This window comes from Globicephala melas, chromosome 9, assembly GCF_963455315.2.
Source record: "Globicephala melas chromosome 9, mGloMel1.2, whole genome shotgun sequence".
Lineage (NCBI taxonomy): Eukaryota > Metazoa > Chordata > Mammalia > Artiodactyla > Delphinidae > Globicephala > Globicephala melas.
In genome coordinates this window covers 37,282,085-37,308,000 of record NC_083322.1, presented here as the reverse complement: position 1 = coordinate 37,308,000, position 25,916 = coordinate 37,282,085, and the positions used below count along the sequence as shown (strand labels likewise).

Genomic DNA, 25,916 nt, shown 5'->3' with positions numbered 1-25,916 from the left:
AAAATAGTATTTCTATGCTTTTAAGTTTAAAAGATTAAAGGTGTTTGAAAGCATATTTAACTAAGATGTTTCCCAAGCAATGTACGTTATCTAAACAATGTATACATCTCTTGCACTTCCCTGGTGGCACAGTGGTTAAGAATCTGTCTGCCAATGCAGAGAACACGGGTTCGAGCCCTGGTCTGAGAAGATCCCACATGCCTCAGAGCAACTAAGCCCGTGCGCCACAACTACTGAGCCTGCGCTCTGGAGTCCGTGCTCTGCAACAAAGAAGCCACTGCAATGAGAAGCCCGCACACCACAATGAAGAGTAGCCCCTGCTCGCCGCAGCTAGAGAAAGCCCACGTGCAGCAACAAAGACCCAACGCAGCCAAAAATTAATTAATTAATTTTTAAAAAATAAACAATGTATACAGCTTCCAAGAAAATATACTCTGGATGAGTAAGTTCAGTAAGAAATTTTTTGTGTTGCATCAAGTAGGCAATTTAAGCATTAGGAATAAAGTTGGACAGTGCTTTATTAGTAGCCATAATAAGATAATGCTAATCAAAACAGAATAAAATTTTCTTTACAATTCATTTATAAGTGTGAATAACACTTATGAATATGAATAACACTTTTCATAAAGAGAAACTTTCTGTAATTGGGAAACTGTTCCTATAGCACTATAAAAACCATAGTTGTTTGTACTTCAATTAAAATTTTTTAAAAAAATAAGTACACTTTACTTCCTGAGTTTTCTAAAACAACTTTTCAGAAGAAAAATAATGCACTAACTTCAAAATGAAAATTTTATATAAGAAATGAAGAAAACTTCATTTGGATGATGCAATTTTAGAAAAATTAGTAAACCATGTTATTTCTTGGAAATTTTACAACTTGTTCTTCCCTGTGGAAGGGCAGTTTGCTTCAGACAGAGAAAGCAATCTTTTCAAACCAAAGGTATACACATGAAATCTAAATTAAAAGTCATAAACTTTGGAAACCCAATGTAACCAAAGAGTCCATATTTTCTTGTCATGTTGTTAATATTTTAAATCCTAGATTCCCAGAGATTACGTCAAAATTATAACCAACTGAAAATAACAATGTTTTCTGAAGTAAGAAACCTCAGAGAATATTTAATCTAGGAGTTTCTTTTTTTGTTTCAATTGAAGTATAGTTGATTTACAATGTTGTGTTAGTTTCTGGTATATGGCAAATTGGGTCAGTTATATATTTTTTTTAGAGTATTTTCCATATATATAAAACTGAATGTATTCTTACTGAATATAGTTCCCTGTGCTATACAGTAGGAGCTTATTGTTTATCTATTTTGCATGTAGTAGTTTGTATCTGCTAATCCCAAACTCCTAATTTATCCCTCCCCGCCCCTTCCCCTTTGGTAACCATAAGTTTGTTTTCTATGTCTGTGAGTCTGTTTCTGTTTTGTATATAAGTTCATTTGTATCATATTTTAGAGTCCACATATGTGATATTACATGATATTTGTCTTTCTCTTTCTGACTTACTTCACTTAGTATGATAATCTCTAGGTCCATCCATGTTGCTGCAAATGACATTATTTCATTCTTTTTTTATGACTAATATTTCTTTGTGTGTATGTGTGCGCACACGCACACGCACGTCTGTGTGTGTATATATATATATATATATATCTCACATCTTCTTTATCCATTCATCTGTTGATGGACATTTACGTTGCTTCCATGTCTTGGCTATTGTAAATAGTGCTACTATAAACATTGGGGTGCATGTATCTTTTCGAATTAGAGTTTTCTCCAAATATCTGCCCAGCAGTGGGAGTGCTGGATCACACAGCAACTCAGCAACTCTATTTTTAATCTTTTAAGGAACCTCCATACTGTTTTCCATGGTGGCTGCACCAATTTACGTTCCCACCAACAAGGTAGGAGGGTTCCCTTTCCTCCACAACCTGTCCAATCTAGGAGTTTCTACCTGTATCTCAAAATGTGTGACTGTGTCAGATGTTCCTGCTTGCAGTCAAAGAGATTTCCAGCAGCAAGGGGGAAAACACTGCTAGTCATTGGGATTACCCATAAAGAAGAAAATAAACCCAAAAGCAGCTCTGCCCTTCTTTACTTCAGTGATTTACATTCTCACACAATCAATTCCTTAGCTTCTACTGTGGAGCACTAGGATTAAAAATCAAACAGCTTAGATAAGTCTTTTGGACTTGTACACACTGTTGTATTTAAAACAGATAACCAACAAGGACCTACTATATAGCACAGGGAACACTGCACAATGTTCTGTAACAACCTAAATGGGAAAAGAATTTGAAAAAAATAGACACATGTTTATGTATAACTGAAAAAAAGAAAGAAAAGAAAAAAAAAATCAAACAACTTAGATAAGTCTTTTGGATAGCCCTTGCTCTAAAGACAGAAAACTATGTTCAAAACTGGGCTCCACTTGCTTACTAGCCAGATTACCTGAAACAAACTATTTAACGTTTCTAAACCTGATTTCCACATCTATAAAGTGGGGAATTGCAGTACCACCCACCTCATAGGGTTCTCATATGAGAATTAAATCAGAGGATCCAGGAAACATTCTTAACAGTGCATGATACCAGTCAACAAATAAGATGATAATGATGACTACAGCAACAACAGGACAAAGGGAAACAAAATCAAGTACAACATCCTTTCCATAAGATTCAAGATAAGATTAAGCCTTTGCTTATTGCCCTGAATGTTTTTCCTTTCAAAAACTGGCATATCTTTTTTTATTGCTCTTCACTTTATTGTGCTTCACAGATATTTTGTTTTTACAAATTGAAGGTTTGTTTCAACCCTGCATCAAGGGTCTATCAGCTCTATTTTTCCAACAATATATACTCACTTCGTGTCTCTGTGTCACATTTTGGTAATCCTAGCAATATTTCAAATTTTTCATTTATGATACTTGTTATGGTGGCCTGTGGTCAGTAATCTTTGATGTTGTTATTATAATTGTTTTGGGGCACCACAAACTGTGTCCATATAAAACAGCAAATTTAATCGATAAATGTTGTGTGTGTTCTGACTGCTCCACCGACTGGTCATTCCCCCCACTCCGGCCTTCCCATTCCCTGAGACACAACAATATTGAAATTAGGTCAGTCAATACCCCTACAATAAGTGTTCAAGTGAAAGGAAGAGTTATAGGTATCTCACTTTAAATCAAAAGCTAGAAATTAAAACCATGAAACTCAGATTGGGACTTGAACCCACATTCTTTTAACTGAGATCACACACCTGGTCTTAGGACTTACTGAACTTCAGGTTCTTGATGTCTCATGGCAGAAACAATTCAGTGAGAGACAAAGTGATAGGTAAAAAGTGGATTTATTTAGAGAGAAACACACTCCATAGACAGAGTGTGGGCCATCACAGAAGGCGAGAGAGGCACCAGGGTATGGGGTTGTCAGTTTTCATAGGGGCAGGTAATTTCATAGGCTAATGAGTGGGAGAAGTATTCCAGTTATTTTGGGGAAGGGGCAGAGATTTCCAGGATTGGGCCACTGCACACTTTTTGATCTTTGATGGTCAGCCTCAGAACTGTTATGGAGCTGGTGGGTGTGTGCATTTAGCATATGCTAATGTATTACAATGAGCATATAATGAGATTCAAGGTCCACTGGAAGTCAAATCTTCCACCATCTTGGACCTATTTGGTTCTAATCAGTTTACATCGTGTCTTCGGGCTATGTCATTCTTTTAAAGGTTGTGCCCTGCCCCCTTTCCTCCTGTTTCAAAATGATTAAGCTTAGTGACTAAAGGACGTGGAAAGCCAAGAAAAGCTGAAAGCTAGGCCTCTTAGGTCAGTTAGCCAAATTGTGACTGCAAAGGAAAAGTTATTGATAGAAAGTAAAAGTGCTACTCTAGTGAACACACAAATGATAAGAAAGTGAAACAGCCTTATTGCTGATATGGAGGAAGTTTTAGTGGTCTAGAGAGAAGATCAAACAAGCCACAACATTCCCTTCAGCCAAAGCCAAATCCAGAGCAAGGTCCTAACTCTCTTCAATTCTGTGAAGGCTGAGAGAGGTGAAGAAGCTGCAGAAGAAAAGTTTGAAGCTAGCGGAGGTTGGTTCATGAAGTTTAAGGAAGGAAGCCATCTCCATAACATCAAAGTGCAAAGTGAAGCAGCAAGTGCTGATGTAGAAGCTGCACAAATTATCTAGAAGATCTAGCTAAGATAATTTATGAAGGTGGCTACACTAAACAACAGATTTTCAATGTAGATGAAAGAGCCAGTGCTCAATTACCATTCTGAAAATCACAGGGCCTTCAAGAATTATGCTAAATCTACTCTGCCTGTGCTCTGTAAATGGAACAACAAAGTCTGAATTACAGCACATCTCTTTACAACATGGTTTACTGAATTTTTTTTTTTTTTTTTTTTTTTTTGCGGTATGCGGGCCTCTCACTGTTGTGGCCTCCCCCGTTGTGGAGCACAGGCTCTGGACGCGCAGGCTCAGTGGCCATGGCTCACGGGCCCAGCCGCTCCGTGGCATGTGGGATCTTCCCAGACCAGGGCATGAACTCGTGTCCCCTGCATTGGCAGGCAGACTCTCAACCACGGCGCCACCAGGGAAGCCTGGTTTACTGAATATTTTAAGGTCTGTGGAGACCTACTGCTCAGAAAAAATATTCCTTTCAAAATATTACTGCTTATTGACAATGCATTTGGTCATCGAAGAACTCTGATGGATGTATAAGACTAATGTTGTTTTCATGCCTGCTAACACAACATCCATTCTGTAGCCCATAGATCAAGGAGGAATTTCAACTTTCAACTTTTTTTTTTGTCTACTATTTCTACTATTGATAAAGAAACATACATGCTGTGGAAAAAAAAAAAGAAATTGCTAGAGCCACCCAACTTTCAGCAACCACAACCCTGATAAATCAGCAGCAACAACAATGAGGCACAACCCTACACCAGCAAAAAGATTATGACTCACTAAAAGCTCAAAAGCTGGTTAGCAATTTTTAGCAATAAAGTATTGTTTAATTAAGATATGTTCATTGTTATTTTTAGACATAATGCTATTGCACTTAATAGACTACAGAATAATGTAAACATAACTTTTAAATGCACTGGGAAACGAACAACAACAAAAAAAGTCATGTGACTTGCTTTATTGTGCTATTCACTTTATTGCGGTGGTCTGGAACCAAACTTGCAATACTTCTGAGGTACGCCTGAACTAAACTGGAAGTCCTCAGGCTGAAATTTTTACCACCATCACCCCCCCGCACCGACTACTAAATTCTTGGTGCATTGTTTCATTTCAGCTAAGCAAATAAAGTAAGCATACTTCTATTTTGGATCTCAATTCTGCCTCTAGGAAGTAATCCAGATGAAATTTCAATGTGCATAACTATTGAAAAATATCTTCTAGAAAACCATGATGCCTGGGCTTCCCTGGTGGCGCAGTGGTTAAGAATACACCTGCCAATGCAGGGGACACGGGTTCGAGCCCTGGTCTGGGAAGATCCCACAGGCCGCGGAGCAACTAAGCCCGTGCGCCACAACTACTGAGCCTACACTCTGGAGCCCACAAGCCACAACTATTGAAGCCCGTGTGCCTAGAGCCCACGCTCCACAACAAGAGAAGCCACTGCAACGAGAAGCCCGTGCACCACAACGAAGAGTAGCCCTTGCTCGCTGCAACTAGAGAAAGCCTGTGTGCAGCAACAAATACCCAACGCAGTGAAAAATAAATAAAAATTTTTAAAAAACCCAAAACATTATATCCATTATGTTTTTAAGTTTCATTTTTAAAACATACATACATATATAAATAAAGGTACACAGTAAAAAAAAAATCTTAAATTAGCTCTGGTTGATGAGATTATAATTTTCTTTTTCTATCTTTTTTTTTGGAAAAACTTTAAGTTACATTAAAAAGAGGTTATATGCTTTGCTCTGACCAAAGTACTATATCATTCACTCTAAGAAAGACAATATAAGTCAGCAGAATTCAACAGATGTTAATAAATTATGTTAAACCTTGAAATGGCAGATATCAAACCTGCTTTTGAAACAAATATAACACAGGAGTTGAGCTTTAACGTTCTCTCTGATCAATCTGATGGATTTTTATTTCTCCTAAAAACAAATATTATTGTCAAGGTATCCTAAATTCTCAGCTTGTGTCTAAGTTCAAATCATATGACAGTTTGGGGGAAATATATGTCTTGATTTAGGAAAATACAACTCCCCTAGAGAATTAAACAGAGACATGATAGATTTCTCACCTTGTAAGATTTAGCCACAGCCAAATAATAAATGATATTACTATGGTTTTGATTTTTTCTACAAATTTCTTATTCATTTATTCTCTCATTCACTTTTTAATTAAAACAAAAGAAGTCCACAGCCACAATTCACTACCTATAGTCTACCAATAAAGCCCGGTTTTAACCTCACATCTTTGGGAGCAGTACTGTCAATCTTTTCAGACCTATAACGAGCACTACCCGCCCTGACTATATTCAATCTAAAATGTTTAAATAGTATTTTGTGCTTTTCAATAAGACAGTCCCCAGTGGCAGCCACAGGAACCAACAGCAGCCCCCAGACTTCTTTGGAAGAACCATTATTTTAGAGAACTGATTGGTGGGGTGAGGTGCGGCAGAGCGGGACTGTTAAAGTAAGAGAAGAAACTGAAATAATACTTCATTGTAAACTTTCTAACATTGTAGCACTAGCCAGCAAGCAATGAGGTACATGTAAAATAAGTATATTCTGATTACAGAACAATTATTATTATTACATGCCATACTTTTGAAAAAACATGCATAAAATTGTGTAAAATGTCATCTTCCTTCTCTTGCTATTCAGGTGTCTTATTGTTTGCATGGCTTCTAGAGTTCTCAGACTTGTCTTACAAGGTATGCATAATAAAATGGACTATACTGTACCCAAGTCTGCATGAAGCTTTAAGTTGGAAGTGGAGCATTCTTTCCAGGTAAAGGGTACTTATAACCCATAGCCCTGAATACTTGACCCCCTACAATGACCATCCATCTAATTCAAAAATTATTCAAACTTTTGACCTCAGGGCCCTTAACCTGGCAAGGTGATTAAAACCTAGACTCACACATACATACTCAGTTACACTTGAGTGCTAAAGGGAAGAAATTCATATCATAAAGCATCTTAGGAAATGTATACTTATTCAGTCCTAGTTACATATGACACTTTATTAATAAGTTTAGAATAATGGGCTCCTCACACTTGCTCCAGCTTCCAGAGGCCCCCACAGGAGCATGTGGCAATACCAGGAAGTCCCCATTAGAAACCTTCCCGCTTCACAGAGTCACTTTAGAGCTCTGGCCTAGACCAGTCACTCCACCTTGACCAGATAATCCTGGCAGCCTCTCTTTGTTCACACATGTAGACTTTGGACAGGTTTCACATGAGCTGGAACAGAGATATATTTTTATATGCCCAACTTAAAAGACAACAAAGGATGCCTTTGTTAAGGAAGTGAAGTTATAAAAATTAATTCACGCTTTCTTTTACTCATTCATTCCTTCATTGCTGAAAAACTCCTGAATTCCAATTCTGCTAGGCATTGTGCTAGGCAATGGGATTCCTCACCCTTGAAAATCCAAATATGATTCGAATCACATTTTAGTCAGAGATTTAAGAGCCTTTTAAAAAATATTCACTTTAAATTGAGGTGAATATTTTCTCATCCTTTTGATATTTCTGCATGAAGTTTTATTCACTGAAAAATAATTTGTATTTCTGTAGATACTAAATTTCTTAACTTTTTTAAAAAAGCCTTTAAAGCTGTACTAATAAAATTTTTAAATGGACATATACCATTTTAATTTAACTTGGAAGAATAATGAGTTGCTAATTTTTCATTCTTTAGATTATATTTTCTATGTATATATAGGGACACATCAAAGTTTTACAGGCACTCTCATATATTGCTTGTACAAATAAAAATCTTTACAAACTATCTGAAAGGTAATTTGCCAAAATGTATCTAAAGTGGTCTTATCCTTAGGCCTGGAAATGTCATATTTAGAAACTTATCCTAAGGAAATAATCAAAAATATGTACAAGGATGCTCATATTATTTATGATAGGTGAATAACTGAGCCAACTTAAATACCAATAATAGAAAACTGATTAAAATAGTAATGGTTAAACCATATTATATATGGATACCAGAAGCCATTAAAAATCACACTGCAGAGAAATATTTAAGGATATTTGGATATGTCTGGCAAAATAAATTAGATGAAAATGTGATAAATGGAAAAAAACAAATTGGTGTGATCCAGCTTAGAAAGGGAAGGGAGGAAGGGAGAGAAGGAGGGAGGGAAGGAGGAAGGAAAACTGCAGAAAGGTATGAGAAGAACTTATAATGGTTTAGAAATGCAAACTTTTAGTCAAAAGTCTGGGCTTAAATCTGTGTAATCTTCAACAGATTAATCTCTCTGCTCCTGTTTCTTCATCTGTAAAATGGATTAGTAATAGTACCTTCATCATAGGATTTCCGGGGATATTAAACAAACTATTATATTTAAACTGAATACTAAACTATAATGCCTGGAACACACTGATCACTCAGTACTTTTTAACTATTAGTATTATACAATAACATCTTAAAGTAATTAATTCTGGAAGGTGATGTAAATTATTTTTATTTGTGTATTTTTCTATGTTGTCCAAGTTTTCTTCAATCAAAATGCAGTGCTTTAGAGAGAATGAAGCAATTAACTTTTTAAAGGAAAAAAAGCATCTGATTCTTTTTTTTTTAAATAGAGGAGTATCTAATTTTATTTATACTTTTTCACAATTTTATTTATTTATTTATTTTATTTATTTATTTTTGGCTGCATTGGGTCTTCGTTGCTGCACACGGGCTTTCTCTAGTTGCAGCAAGCGGGGGTTACTCTTCGTTGTGGTGCACAGGCTTCTCATTGCGGTGGCTTCTCTTGTTGTGGAGCATGGGCTCTAGGTGCACGGGCTTCAGTATTTGTATCATGCGGGCTCAGTAGTTGTGGTTCATGGGTAGAGCGCAGGCTCAGTAGTTGTGGTGCACGGGCTTAGTTGCTCCGCAGCATGTTGGATCTTCCTGGACCAGGGCTGAACCCGTGTCCTCTGCATTGGCAGGTAGATTCTTAACCACTGCGCCACCAGGGAAGCCCCAAGCATCTGATTCTTATATCTTTTTATTACAAATATTTTTGAAGTTTGCTTTCTTAAGTTCCTTAGTGTTTAAGCATCCGCTTTATTCACATCACTGTAACTAGACTGCAAGGTTACAATCTGCAAACTTTCTGGTTCAATGCAATAATGCAATTACTACAAAACACTACCATTAAATATGTGTATGGTGTTTCCCTGCTAATAAAACATACTGAGACAGCTATTCAAATTAATAGTTCTAATTAATCACAAAATGAAATAGATGATGTATAATTAATGAAATATTAAATTGATATAAATAAACATTTCTACATAGTAACAAGAAGACAGATTACTATATGTAATCTAAACCAGCTACATAGATACATCTATGTACTGACACCAAGATACATCTATATACTGATGAATCTTTAACGTCCTCATAAAACTGAATAAGGCCTTCTTATTCACTAGTACATCCTTCTCCATTGCCCAGAAGAAACCACATTTCCCTCTGATGTGCCCCCCTGACCCAAAAAGAAGTTCATAGTAAGATGTGTAGCAACAGAAAGAATTTGGTTCAACAAATAAAAAAAGGTTTTTAGGAGGCTGTTGGGATGATTTCCCCAGGTGTACATAACTCCAAAGAGGCCAAACTCCCAAGTAGGTGCAGTGCACAGCAATCTATTCACTTCACGTGTACAATATCTATAAACAAATCTGTGAAAATGAGACCATGGATTTTAAATCCTTCAGCTCTTCATTGCTGAACCTGATACTGCATCATATGAAAAAAAAAAAAGCCCCCATTCTAGCAGTACAAGTGGGTATAAAGAGAAATTTTGGTCCATGGGACCTCTGAATTACATAAATCAAAGCTATTAGAATTCAAGGGATCGACTGTGAAGAAAACAATCTATTGAAAGGAATCAAAAAGCATTGTGGTAGATAAAAGGGACAAAAGCATACAATCCTTATATTACTCATCTACTGCTATAAAACAAACTACTCCAAAACTTAAAACAGTAATCAGCTGTTTGCTCTTGATTCTCTGCATTTAGGCTATGCTAAATGACTAACCAGGTGGTTAGTAAGCTAGTGTGACCTGAGATCATTCAGGCAACTGCAATCATAGAGATAGCAGTGATCCCAGAGGACAAGCTCCACTGTGTAAGCATCTAACAAACCTCTGTAGACATGTTCGCTATAATTCCACTGGCCAAAGGAAGTCATATGGCCAAGCCAAGAGTCAGGGTAGGAGTCTACAAAAGAGCTTGAGAACCAAGAGGCATGGCTTATAGGAGTTGGGGGGAGGGGAGGGGATGTTAATGTAACAATCTATCAAAGTTCTGCCATCTGGACCCAATGAATCATATCCCTCCCACACGCAAACCCATGCAACCCTTCCCAGGATTTCCAACATCTCCTCTGACTTTTGCAAAAGGATCAAATTTTATTACCTCATAATATGCATCAGCTCCAAGTATGGATGAGGGTACAACTTGAACGCAGCTCATCTTGAATCAGAAGTTTACAAAGCAAAAAGAAAAAATTGTCTGTCCCCCAAATATCCAACATACAATGGAAAGACAGGGGACAGGATAACTACAATAGATTTTAAAAGGGAATAGGAGAAACACAGAAGTCATTTATCCGTACAGGTCTAAAATCCAGCAGCAGATGTTGTCAGAGCCTCCTAACACAGGGACAGGAATATTCTTTTAATTAGGGCCCATTTCTGTTATCTGGAATGGTTTCCTAATCTATTCTTCTCCATGGCTCTTTGCTCTGCCGTCTGGGCTTTGGGGTTCTTTTTAAACAGAAATGCTCCTACTCATAGTAAATTGAGGCCAAGAGGCCTCTTTTTAAACTGACCATCCCTTTTAGTATAAGCCAATTCTAATCTCTTAAAATTTTGTAGACTTCCTATGCATCTAACTGAGGTTCATTCTATTCCCCCTAAAACTATATCCATAAATCTTTCAAACTAGATCTTGCTCTAATTTGGAAGTGTTAGGTTGTTAGGGCACAAAACCCTTAAGATTCTTTTCATCTTATCATCTCTTTCATCTAGATAAAAGGATCTACCTTAAATCTTTCTAAGATCTTAATAAAGAGTACTTGATATTTACTCCAGGCCACTTTTTACTTTAAGAACCTTTTGCCTGCCAGAGACTACTAAAGAAACGGTTTTATTTTCCAATACAGAAATTCCTGGACACCCTGTATTTCCTCTAATTTCTGCTTTAAGTTCATTTCTCTCTTCCCATACCTTATACAAAGCTATCAGAAGCCAGTTGACAATTTCAACATTCTGCCTGGATCCTTAAGCCAGATCCGCAAATTCAGTACATACATCTTCTGTATTCTAAGTTCCTGTAAGTGACAGTTTTTAAAATTGTTTCAGAACCATAAAAATGCATCATCATCATTCCAATCTCCAATAACAGTTTCCTCACCACCTCTCCAAATTCCATTAACAGTTGTTTGTCATTTTTCCAGCCTCTGCCAACAATCCCTTTACCGTTTTTCTAGACCTTAACTGCAACCTAGTCCCAAAACCAATGCAACATATTTTAGGGTTTTGTTATGGCATCACCTCACTAATAATACCAATTTTAGTTTCAGTCACCTATTGCTGCATGACAAACCATTCCAAAACTGTGCCTTAAAAGAATAACCATTTATTTAATCATGATGCTGCAATTCGGGCTCCACTCAGTGGGGGCAGATCCTCTGCTGCTTTCTCCTGTGGTCACTCATGTGGTTGTAACCATATGGGGCTCAAATGGGGCTGGAAGTCCTAGATGGCCCTAGTCATATGTCAGGTATTTACCTGGGGATTGTTGGTCAGAATGTCTCATTTGTCCTTCAATGTGCCCTCTAGCAGGACAGCCTGAGTTTCTTGCATGTTCCCAGTTCACAAGTGCTCACCATGTTTCCACTTGAATAACATCTGCTGATGCCCCATGGTTAAAGCAAGTCACATGGCCAGAGTCAATGTGGGGGGAACTATACAAATCAATGAGAAGCTATTACTGTAAAAATCTACAAGTCTCCCACCCTAAGTGAATGTGCCATTCTCTCAGCTGACACTCTGTGCTTCCTATCGGTCATTTTAAAAACTACAGAAATAAAAGATGGTTTATATTGTAAAAAAGAAAGAGAGGAAGGAAGGAAGGAAGGAAGGAAGGAAGGAAGGAAGGAAGGAAGGAAGGAAGGAAAGGAGGGAGGGAGGAAGAAAATTAGCTGGTAAAACAAGTAAACTAAATAAAGCAAAAAAAATTAACATTCTTAAAATGTCTTAAAAAATTAAAAAACATTCTTAAAGCTACAAAGTGCAGAACACACATTTTAAAGTTTTAATAAAGTAGAAAGATAATATAAAAGTAAAATTAGGAAGAGGAAATAAAAACAAAGTTTATAAACTAGTAAGAAAATCTACAATGAAAATAATATAAATTGATAAAACAACTGGTATGAGATTAGAAACAAGAAAATAAGCTAAAACTAGCACAGATATATGGTAAATAATTCAATAGACAAAAGGATCGGGAATAAAAAATATATTTTTAAAAAATACTAAGAGTTAGAATTCAAAAGCTTAACAAACCAAGGCAATCAGGATTTTTCAAGCAAAAGTTGTTCGCATTTTGGCAAATCCCCCAACAATCTGTCATACCCAAGAGCTGGGGCTCTCTGTAAAAAACCAGTTCTCAAACTTGAGCATTTACAGGCTTGTCACAATGCAGATTCCAAGATCCTAGCAGTGATTCTAATTTCAAAGATCTGAAATAGGGCTCGGGTACACAGGTAGTGTTAATAAAAAAGGCCCAAGAACCACACTAACTGCAAAAGGGCTTTCTCAGACCATGCGCCTCCTTATCCTTTGTGTTGCATTTACTGCTTGAAGCCGTTATGACAAGTGCACATTTAAAATTTCAGAATCAAGAGCTAACATGCTCCACTCCCTTAGTTATAGCTCAATTTGAGCAGCTTCACCCTTTCAATCCTCCCTCCAGCAATAAAGCAGCATTTTTCATATTACAGGTCATGACCAGTGAGTGAGTCGTAGAATCAATTTAATGGGTTGTGACCAGAATAGAAAATATCAGAGGGCATTGCACATAATGATGGTAATTACAGTTTAAGCACTGTTACATGAAACTTCTGTTTCAGTCGTGTGTCTGTGTGTACAATGAAAACCTATAATATGAGTCATGGGCAAAAAGGTTTGAAAATTTCTGCTATAAAGAATATGATGGATCCATCAGGGAGCTAAAAAGTTTTTCAGGTGCAAAGTGCAGAAACACCCTCAAATTTAAAGGAAAAAAATTTTAATGATGATAATTTCATTTTATCATATTGCTATAGGGTTTAATTATTCAGGCACTTTAATGCTTCAAAGAACAAATTTAATATGCAGTTGTTCACCATCCCCTTGAACAGGTAGGTGAGAGAAATATGGTCCCTTTCTTTTAGAAGCTTACAAAGTAATTAGTATTAACCCATAGTTAAGATGACTAGATGACAATAAAAAAGAATTTATAATCATAAGTTAAATTTACAGGGCTGTAGGATTTCAAATAAGTGAATGATGGAATTAGGGAAAGTTGTGTAAAGAAGATAGGACTTGAGTTTAGCCTTAAAAGAAGTGTAAGATAAAGAAAAAGCAGACAGGAAAAGGTACAGTATTAAGTCTTGTTGTATAGTCAAACTAGGCTAACTGCCTATAAAAAGAATCTCCAAAACTCAGTCTATAATACAATAGTGAGTGGATTTACTACACCCACTATTGGGTGTAGTACAATACACCCAGTACTACACCCAGTCATTGGGAAACCCAGGTTCTTTCTATCTTGTAGATCCACCATCTCCTGTGGCCTCCAAGTCCTCAACTGGATCCTCTGCATTCAGCCAGCAGACAGAAGAGAGAGCATGGATTACAAAGAAGGCTTTTATGGGTCAGGCCTGGAAATGGCACCTCATTTTTCTGGTCTTTTTTCACTAGCCAGAACTCAGTCACATTTGACTACTAGGAAAGGAAAAAATACAGCCTAGGACCAAAATGGTGTACCTCCATTCATCACTAGCTCTCTCTCACAACTAAAACATCCCAGAAGTAATTAACAAATACAGGAAGACTCTGAAAGATGTAAAGAAGATATACTGGAGGCTAGGGACCTTAGGACTTGAGGAGTGACACGGTGGTGAGTTCCCTGGGTTTTCCTTTTGCTTCCCGTGCATCCTAGATGAGGTGCTGGAGAAGCCTGCAACCAGGAACCACCAATAGTCAGGACAAAAAAGCCTGAAGAAGAGCCTATTTTTTACCCAAAAGACTGGAAAAGGATGGCCAAGTGCAACAAAAAAAACCATTTTTTATGATACCTGTCCTAATCCAGCCAAACACCAAAGGAAAAACTGGCCCAACACCGTCGTGTCAGTGGGCTGAGCAGGGACCTAGACTTCCAGCCTCACCCAGCAGCAGTGAGACTGGGCAGGGTCCCTTCACTTCCCCTGACTCAGCAACAAAGAGGTAGAATGAGAGTGCAGGCAGTGCTAATCAGCGCACTTCCTCCTACCCCAGTGTTAGTTTGGTAATTTCTTTAAAAATTAAACATAAATGTACCATACAACTTAGCAATTCCACTCCTAGGTATCTGCTCAAGAGAAATGAAAACATGTTTATACAGAACCTGTACACAAATGTCCACAGCAGCATTATTCATAATAATGAAACTGTAGAAACAACCTAAATGTTCATCGACTGGTGAACAGATAAACAAAATGTGATATATCCATACAATGAAATACTATTCAGCAATAAAATTATACCAACTATTGATATATGGTACAACATAGATAAACCTCAAAACACATGGTAAGTAAAAGAAGCCGGACAAAAAGACCACATATAGTTTGGTTCTATTCACAGGAAATGTCCAGAAAAGGCAAATCTATAAAGCAGATCAGTGGCTGCCTAAGGCAAGGTGGAAGCAAGAATTAACTTCAAACAGGCATGAGGGATCTTGGAAACTTTCTAAAAGGTGATGACTGTACAGTGCTACAAATTCAATAAAAATCATTAAGTCACTCAGAATGGGTATAAACCTGTTTTTTAAAAACTAGATGGAATAAAACAATGAACTACCATGTTATCCATCATCTAGATTCAACATTATGAACTCATGGCCAATCTTGTTTCATCTGTAACCCCACTCCACTTTTCCTCCTCTAATATTAAAATAAATTTCAGCTATTTTATATATATATATGTATAGGTATGTATGTATATTTCATTGCAAATTTTATTAGATTCATAGTATAGAAGATAAGGATTTTTAACCTAATCACAATATCATTTTTACATCTTAAAAAATATATTAAAGCACACTTTGCCTGACCATTTTAAATAATATTTTGTTGCTTTCTCATATTTTCAGTTTCCTTTTTTACTTCTTTAAACAAACTACATTTAACAGCTGATAGTTCTAATATCTAAAGTCTTTAAGGTCTGATTCTAGCAAGGGTTGTTATTGACTCTCGTTTAAAGCACTCACTTCCTTGTATGATATTTTTTACTGTGATATCATGTTCATCAAACTTTGCATGTGCCCAGGAGGACTGCTGATAGCTTCTGCCAGGTGCCTGAGGCTGCCCTAAACCCCTGTCCACTGTAAATTACTATCTCTGTTTAGGGTTTTTCAGTTACAGTGAAAGAGAATTCAAATCTCAATTCCACATTAGGGCTTTTACTCTGTACTCAGAGACTTGACCATTTTTCTCTCATAACAGATTCTGGTTTTAGTTTATCAGTTCCCCAAAGATGTGTCTCTTCCATGATCCTGAATCTATTCAGAATTTCTGTCCCAACTCTCTACCTGATCCCCATGTGGCCATTAAAACCAAAACTCTAAGTTACCAGGAAACGACAAATGTCCAGAAGACAGCTGATTATTTTAATGTGTACTTACTACTCTAGAATGTATTCCCCCTTATGTGTCGTCTCTGGTCATTTCCCTTACCTTCCTGCAAGGTCACTATGCATTTTTAAAGATTTTTAATATTTTTACTTTTTAATGAGTTCTGCATGGGAAATATTTTCAAGATGTCTATTCTGCTGTCTTTCCAGAAACTGAATTCTAATTCCTTCTTAGAAAATCTATAATCTTCAGTTTAACATAGGGTGTCTTCCATCAACCTGAGTTTCAAACTTTAAAATCTTTCATCTCCCACTTATAACATAAGCTTGACTGAGCTCTTCCCACTAGAGCTACAACCAGCTCTACCCACCACCAGTCCCTCCCATCAGAAAACTTGCACAAGCCTCATAGATAGCCTCATCCACCAGAGGGCAGACAGCAGAAGCAAGAAGAACTACAATCCTGCAGCCTGTGGAACAAAAACCACATTCACAGAAAGACAAGATGAAAGGCAGAGAGCTATATACCACATGAAGGAACAAGATAAAACCCCAGAAAAACAACTAAATGAAGTGGAAATAGGCAACTCTCCAGAAAAAGAATTCAGAATAATGGTAGTGAAGATGATCCAGGACCTCGGATAAAGTATAGAGGCAAAGATCGAGAAGATGCAAGAAATGTTTAACAAAGACTTAGAAGAATTAAAGAAAAAACAAACAGAGATGAACAATACAATAACTGAATGAAAAATACACTAGCAGGAATTAATACCAGAATAACTGAGGCAGAAGAATGGATAAGTGACGTGGCAGACAGAATGGTGGAATTCATGGCAATGGAACAGAATAAAGAAAAAAGGAATGAAAAGAAATGCAGACAGCATAAGAGACATCTAGGACAACATTACACGCAACAACATTCGCATAATAGGGGTCCCAGAAGGAGAAGAGAGACAGAAAGGACCATAGAAAATATTTGAAGAGATTATAGTCTCTTCCCTCACATGTGAAAGGAAGTAGCCACCCAAGTACAGGAAGCACAAAGAGTCCCATACAGGATAAACCCAAGGAGAAACATACCAAGAGACACAGTAATCAAATTGGCAAAAATTAAGGACAAAGAAAAATTATTGAGAGCAGGAAGGAAAAAACGACAAATAACATACAAGGGAATTCCCATAAGGTTAACAGCTGACTTCTCAGTAGAAACTCTACAAGCCAGAAGGACTGGCATGATATACTTAAAGTGATGAAAGGGAAAAACCTACAACCAATATCACTCTACCCGGCAAGGATCTCACTCAGATTCGATGGAGAAATCAAAAGCTTTACAGGCAGGCAAAAGCTAAGACAACTCAGCATCACCAAACCAGCTCTACAACAAATGCTAAAGGAACTTCTCCAAGGGGGAAACACAAGGGAAGAAAACGACATACAAAAACAAACCCAAAACAATTAAGAAAATGGTAGTAGGAACATACATATCGATAATTACCTTAAACGTGAAGTGATTAAATGCTCCAACAAAAAGACACAGGCTTGCTGAATGGATACAAAAACAAGACCCATATATATGCTGTCTACAAGAGACCCACTTCAGATACATACAGACACATACAGACACATACAGACAGAAAGTGAAGGGATGGAAAAAGATATTCCATGCAAATTAAAATCAAAAGAAAGCTGGAGTAGCAATACTCGTATCAGATAACAGAGACGTAAAAATAAAGAACGTTACAAGAGACAAGGAAGGACACTACATAATGATCAAGGGATCAACCCAAGAAGAAGATATAACAATTATAAACATATATGCACCCAACATAGGAGCACCTCAATATTAAGGCAACTGCTAACAGCTATAAAAGAGGAAATCGACAGTAACACAATAATAGTGGGGGACTTTTAACACCTCACTTACACCAATAAACAGATCAACCAAACAGAAAATTAATACGGAAACACAAGCTTTAAGTAACACAATAGACCAGAGAGATTTAATTGATATTTATAGGATATTCCACCAAAAACAGCAGATTAAATTTTCTTCTCAAGTTCGCACAGAACCTTGTCCAGGATAGATCACATCTTGGGTTACAAATCAAGCCTCAGTAAATTTAAGAAAACTGAAATCATATCAAGCATCTTTTCTGAACACAATGCTATGAGATTAGAAATCAATTACAGGGAAAAAAACATAAAAAACACAAACACATGGAGGCTAAATAATATGTTACTAAATAACCAAGAGATCACTAAAAAATAAAAGAGGAAATCAAAAAAATACCTAGAGACAAGTGACAATGAAAAAACAATGATCCAAAACCTATGGGATGCAGCTAAAGCAGTTCTAAGAGAGAAGTTTATAGCAATACAAGGCTACCTCAAGAAACAAGAAAAATCTCAAATAAACAATCTTACACCTAAAGGAACTAGAGAAAGAAGAAGAAACAAAACCCAAAGTTAGCAGAAGGAAATAAAGCATAAAGATCTCAGCAAAAATAAATGAAATAGAAACAAAGAAAACAGTAGCAAAGATCCATAAAACTAAAAGCTTGTTCTTTAAGAAGATAAACAAAATTGATAAACCATTAGCCAGACTCATCAAGAAAAAGAGGGAGAGGACTCAAATCAATAAAATCAGAAATGAAAAAAGAGAAGTTACAACAGACACCACAGAAATAAAAAGCAGCCTAAGACACTACTACAAGCAACTCTATGCCAATAAAATGGACAACCTCGAAGAAATGGACAAATTCTTAGAAAGGTATAACCTTCCAAGACTGAACCAAAAAGAAACAGAAAATATAAACAGACCAATCACAAGTAATGAAATTGAAACTGTAATTAAAAATCTTGCAACAGGGCTTCCCTGCTGGTGCAGTGGTTGAGAGTCTGCCTGCTGATGCAGGGGACACGGGTTCGTGCCCCAGTCTGGGAAGATCCCACATGCCGCAGAGTGGCTAGGCCCATGAGCCGTGGCCGCTGAGCCTGCGCATCTGGAGCCTGTGCTCCGCAACGGGACAGGCCACAACAGTGAAAGGCCCGCGTACCACAAAAAAAAAAAAATCTTGCAACAAACAAAAGTCCAGGACCAGATGGCTCCACAGGTGAATTCTATCAAACATTTAGAGAAGAGCTAATCCCATCGTTCTCAAAGTCTTCCAAAAAACTGCAGAGGAAAGAGCACTCCCAAACTCATTCTATGAGGCCACCATCACCCTGATACCAAAACCAGATAACCATACTACAGAAAAAGAAAATTACAGACCAATATCACTAATGATCTGTAATTTTCTGCAAATATTATATGTGATATAATATCACTTCAAAAATCCTCAACAAAAAACTAGCAAACAGAATCCAACAACATATTAAAAGGATCACACACCATGATCAAGTGGGATTTATCCCTGGGATGCAAGGATTCTTCAATATATACAAATCAATCCATGTGATACACCATATTAACAAATTGAAGAATAAAAACCGTATGATCATCTCAATAGATGCAGAAAAGGTTTTTGACAAAATTCAACACCCATGATAAAAACTCTCCAGAAAGTGGGCATAGAGAAAACCTACCTCCACATAATAAAGGTCTTATATGACAAACCCACAGGAAACATCATTCTCAATGGTGAAAATCTGAAAGCATTTCCTCTAAGATCAGGAAAAAGACAAGGATGTCCACTCTCACCACTATTATTCAACATAGTGTTGGAAGTCCTAGCCACAGCAATCAGAGAAGAAAAAGAAATAAAAGGAATACAAGTTGGAAAAGAAGAAGTATAACTGTTACTGTTTGCAGATGACATTATACTATACATAGAGAATCCTAAAAATGCCACCAGAAAACTACTAGAGCTAATCAATGAATTGGTAAACTTGCAGGATACAAAATTAATGCACAGAAATCTCTTCCATTCCTATATGCTAATGATGAAAAATCTGAAAGAGAAATTAAGGAAACACTCCCGTTTACCATTGTAACATAAAGAATAAAATATCTAGGAATAAACCTACCTAGGGAGACAAAAGATCTATATGCAGAAAACTATAAGACACTGATGAAAGAAATTAAAGATGATACCAACAGATGGAGAGATATACCATGTTCTTGGATTGGAAGAATCAATATTGTGAAAATGACTATATTACCCAAAGCAATCTACAGATTCAATGCAATTCCTATCAAATTACCAATGGTATTTTTTACAGAACTAGAACAAAAAAATCTTAAAATTTGTATGGAGACACAAAAGACCCTGAATAGCCAACGCAGTCTTAAGGGAAAAAAGCAGAGCTGGAGGAATCAGGCTCCCTGACTTCAGACTATACTACAAAGCTACAGTCATCAAGACAATATGGTACTGGCACAAAAACAGAAATATAGATCAATGGAACAAGATAGAAAGCCCAGAGATAAACCCACGCACCTATGGTCAACTAGTCTATGATAAAGGAGGCAAGGATATACAATGGAGAAAAGACAGACTCTTCAATAAGTGGTGTTGGGAAAACAGGACAGCTGCATGTAAAAGAATGAAATTAGAACACTCCCTAACTTCATACACAAAAATAAACTCAAAATGGATTAGAGACCTAAATGTAAGACCAGGCACTATAAAACTCTTAGAGGAAAACACAGGACGAACACTGACATAAATCACAAGATCATTTTTGATCCACCTCCTAGAGTAATGGAAATAAAAACAAAAATTAACAAATGGGACCTAATGAAACTTCAAAGCTTTTGCAGAGCAAAGGAAGCTATAAACCAAATGAAAAGACAACCCTCAGAATGGGAGAAAATATTTGCAAATGAATCAATGGACAAAGGATTAATCTTCAAAATATATAAACAGCTCATGCAGCTCCATATTAAAGAAACCAACACCCCAATCCAAAGATGGGCAGAAGACCTAAATAGACATTTCTCCAAAGAAGACATAGAGATGGCCAAGAAGCACATGAAAAGCTGCTCAACATCACTAATTATTAGAGAAATGTACATCAAAACTACAATGAGATATCACTTCACACCAGTTAGAATGAGCATCATCAGAAAATCTACAAACAACAAATGCTGGAGAGGGTGTGGAGAAAAGGGAACCCTCTTGCCCTGTTGGTGGGACTGTAAATTGATACAGCCACTATGGAGAACAGTATGGAAGTTCCTTAAAAAACTAAAAATAGAACTACCATACGACCCAGCAATCCCACTACTGGGCATATACCCTGAGAAAACCATAATTCAAAAAGACACATGCACCCCAATATTCATTGCAGCACTATTTACAATAGCCAGGTCATGGAAGCAACCTAAATGCCCATCAACAGATGGTACATATATACAATGGAATATTACTCAGCCATAAAAAGGAACGAAATTGGGTCATTTGTAGAGATGTGGATGGATCTAGAGACTGTCATACAGAGTGAAGTAAGTCAGAAAGACAAAACAAATATCATATATTAATGCATATATGTGCAACCTAGAAAAATGGTACAGTAGAACTCATTTGCAGGGCAGAAATTGAGACAAAGATGTAGAGAACAAAAGTATGGACACCAAGGGGGGAAGCAGGGGTAGTGGTGGTGGTGGGATGAATTGGGTGATTGCAATTGACATGTATAAACTGTTGTATATAAAATGGATGAGTAATAAGAACCTGCTCTATAAAAAAATAAATAAAATAAAATTCAAAAAAAATAACATAAGCTTAATTTTTATCTTTGTTTAAATGCCAAATGTACTGGGCTTCCCTCGTGGCGCAGTGGTTGAGAGTCCGCCTGCAGATGCAGGGGACACGGGTTCGTGCCCCAGTCCGGGAAGATCCCACATGCCGCGGAGTGGCTGGGCCCGTGAGCCATGGCCACTGAGCCTGCGCGTCTGGAGCCTGTGCTCCGCAACGGGAGAGGCCACAACAGTGAGAGGCCCGCGTACCGCAAAAAAAAAAAAAAAAAAAGCCAAATGTACTATGAAACCATCTCCAAATTAAATAACTTACTAATTACATCATTCAATAAACCAAAACAAAATGGAACGAAATATCTCTGTGAACAGGAATACTATCAGGAGGCATTATAGCACAGTGATAAAGCACAACTTTTATTGGTTATTATTTAGTAAAATGGAAAGCATTATCAGAGTTAGTTCAAATCACTTCTAAAACCTAATGGCTATGTAAGTTAATGTAAATCATATCAAATGTCTGGCCTCAGTTTTCTCAAATGTAAAGTTTAGAACCTGAATCAATATCTCTTAATGTATCAAAAATTCTAGGCATATGAATCTGAATAAAATGTTAAATTTAAATTTTTAATTAAAATTTTTTTAATTTAAAAATCTGTAAAAATCATTACTATACCAATCAGCAAGCATCATGAGTATACTCAGCAGAGCATACAGAAGTACTGTTAAAGGGGCATGATGCATACAGCCTACTCTCAACTGGTTCAATAACAACGTTTGTGGGTATATATACTCACACATACATATGTGTGAGTATATACACATAGAAACATAGACGCATATATTATATGTTATCTATTATATGTTATATATGGGGGGAGGAGAGGAAAGAAAGAGAAAGGAAGAGAATAAAATCAACCCGGCAAAATACTGAAAACTGGTGAATCTGAGTAGAGAACACATGGGAGTTATCTGTACTACTCTTAAAACTTTTCTGTAAATCTAAAATTACTTCAACGTTAAAAAAAGAGAGAGTGCTGTGAAGTCAGTGTTTAAACAACAGACCTAACCCTGGCTATATAGAACAGAAGCTCACTGCTATTCTATCAAGGTACGTGAAGAAAATCCATGAAGGGACATTATAAAGTTATCACTCACTCACTGTTTCAGTATCACATATGTTTGTTGCTATAAATACAAACTGATCTATTTAAACTCTCTATTAATGACAGGTTGCAGAACTACATAAAAATGCATAACATCCTAAGGGGTAAAAACCTCAGGTGAGATTTTTGAGCGAAAAGTAATTTGGGAAGAAAGCACACGTGTAAGCTAATAAAGCCTTCCAACATTAACACCTGGCTTCCCTCAAAGTCAGCCTCAGCCAACCAAGGGGACTAAGAGCACAGAGCAGTCAGCATCACAGGAAATGTGTGCCCAGCGGTTCCCAGCATCTTAGAAGCGAAAATTCAGCAGGTAACATAAAACTCCGTAATCCACCTTAAATTCTGGCATATAAATCACAGTACATCTCTTTTCTTGAGAGTCTATTTGTATCTAGCTTCTCAGAATGTCAAAATAATAGTTACAACCACTATAACCATTGTATATTAAGCCCACTATAGGTTTTAAATTTTTTTAATAAAATAAAATAATGTGACAGAAAGAGAGAAAGAGCATCAGCCTCTTTGCTTGCTTTTTTGATAGAACTTTTAATTTTAAACTCAGCAGGGAACAAGATAATGACTGCAAAGAGCCAGATAGAAGTCGAAGAGGTTTATTACAAACGAGTTTCTTCAAGATCATTTGCAGGTAGCTGAAAGTCAAGGCAATTTTGAACCAATGAATGTGTGGTATTGATGAATAAAGACCTAAATGCTGATTAGACTCTATTTTCCCTCACATTCTCTAATTTTCTAATCTATTCTGCATAAATCCTTCCCTGAAGTCTGAGCTAGAGAGTTAGTATTGTGTAATGTTTTCAAGTATTTTCCCTTCTGGCTATGAAAAATGGTAAAAGGAAAAGGGCATACTACCTAAAAATTGTGTGGCAACTGCAACAAAAACAGGACAATGTCACTTACAATTATTTCTTTCACTTATTTTTTTATGTCTTAAATCTTAATTTTACACGTAGAAGGCATACACCTTTTATAAGAACCAGTGACCCTGCTGCAGGCATTCTCACTCAAATAAAATCTAAAACTTTGGTGTGAGGTCATTAAACGTTTCCTAGGGTAACTTTTTACTCTAAAAGTCTCTGTAAGCGATTGAACTCCTAATCTGAGTAATTTCATCTCACCAATATAAATTCCCTCTGTAGTTTCAACTGTATGCAATACCAGTTTTCGTTTCCTGAGTTAAATTAATGTTGAGTAACATGGCATTTCTTTAAAAAAAAAAAAAAGTGCATCTACTTTCATGGTAACCTTTCAAGCAACCAGTAGAAGTGATTCATGTGCATGAGAAGGGAATAGGTCAGTATGAATAATCATTAACCAACAATATCTGCTAGTGTTCCTTGTGTGCAGAGCATTGCTAAAGTTACATCTCATCCAATAAAAGGGATATGCCTATATAACTTGATAAAAAATCAAATATTTCATAAACTGAATCCTATTTTCCACTGAATTATATCATTAACTTTATTTGCATTTATGACTTACCTTCAACTAGCTGTGACTCCCCATGTTTGATCACCTCTATCCTTCTAGTCAGATATCTAATGAATTTGTAAATTAATATTGGAAAACCTAACCTCAAAAAAGAACCACTGAGTATTGTTTAAAAAGTAAAGAATTATTTCTTATAAGAGGGAATCCTGAAAATGAGCTTGTCCTATTAAATCTCAAGCCAACAGAATTTTTTTAAAGACATAAAAAGAGTTCTAATGTAAAATTTGTCACTCAAAGTGAATTTCGTGTTGTTATAACAGTATTTATTCAATAAACTCCAAAGGATTGGTATTATATGTCCTTTAAATAAAATTCTAACTTTCATTTCTTGGATTTCCTTAAATAACACGTCTACAAGTTGCAGAGTGACCTTTGAAAAAAGCCACACTAAAGTGATGAACCAATTGGCCCTGGGCTATTTCCAACCTAACGGCATCTAAACTGGATCAATCCATTCCAGAATTCAGTGACTCAGAATTTCAATCTATTCCAATTTTGTCGGACTTGGACTACAAAGACTAGGGTCATTCTAGGTAGACTCAAAGGTAAATACAACTTTTTAGATTACCTCTGAAATCAATCATGTGTCTTTGGCATCTTAGTGGCTGTGGTAGATTTACTTACCTATTCACAATTCCTCCTTCCCTCCCCACCTTCGTCATGACTTCCCTGTGGGTGGAATATACTTCCAACTAATTGCTTTGGGGTTTGCCATGTGACTTGTTTTTACCAATGGAATGTGGACAGAAGGGTAGAAGTTCTGAACTGAGGCTTTAAGACATTCTGAGTGTTTCCACTCACCCGCCTGTGTCCTGCTATCACCCATAAGAAGAGCACGTCCCAAGCTGTCACTATTCCTTCAGCAGAGGCTCCAGTGAGAGACACAGGAAGCAGACTGATCCAAACCCTTAGTCTAGAGTGACTACAATCAATCTACAGACCCATGAGTAAGAAATAAAGACCTGTTAAGTAAACCACTGAAATCTTGGGGTTGTTTGTTGCCACAGTAACAAATTTAATACAGTGTCCAACCATAAAAGGTATTATTTTTCTGGTACCACTCTGTCTCAAATTAAAATTTCCAAGTCCATTCTCTAAAATAGTATGCTAAACCAATCAAGTTTTTTCATTTCTGGATGTACCAGGCACTGACCAAACATTTGTCTGACAGCTTGATATCTTCTGTATTAAATCTCATCTGAAGATTTATCTGTCAACTAGGATTAGTAATTCTTGAACCTCCTCTGCTAAAGCAAGAGTACCTTGAAGACAGAATCTGTAACTGATTCACCCACCCCTATAGCACCTAAAATAGTTTTGCACATACTAGCCATTTGATAAATGACTCCCTATTCCAACTCTCAGTTACCAGTGCTTATTATTATTTTCCATATCTCAAAATGACCCCGAGTCACAAAATTACTCATATATTTGAAATGACAGAAA

At 36.7% G+C, this 25,916-nt stretch overlaps 1 protein-coding gene and 1 long non-coding RNA gene across 4 annotated transcripts in view; both read right to left on the bottom strand.

Moving 5' to 3' along the window:
* The window catches only part of IMMP2L (inner mitochondrial membrane peptidase subunit 2), a 909,720-nt gene that overhangs the window by 824,671 nt on the left and 59,133 nt on the right, over positions 1-25,916 (bottom strand). The window lies entirely within an intron of this gene.
* LOC138842816 (uncharacterized) lies at positions 9,135-11,527 on the bottom strand. Its single transcript, XR_011377723.1, has 3 exons — positions 11,445-11,527; positions 10,633-10,689; positions 9,135-9,145 (listed from the first exon to the last, which is right to left on the bottom strand). It is a non-coding gene; the product is annotated as an uncharacterized lncRNA (long non-coding RNA).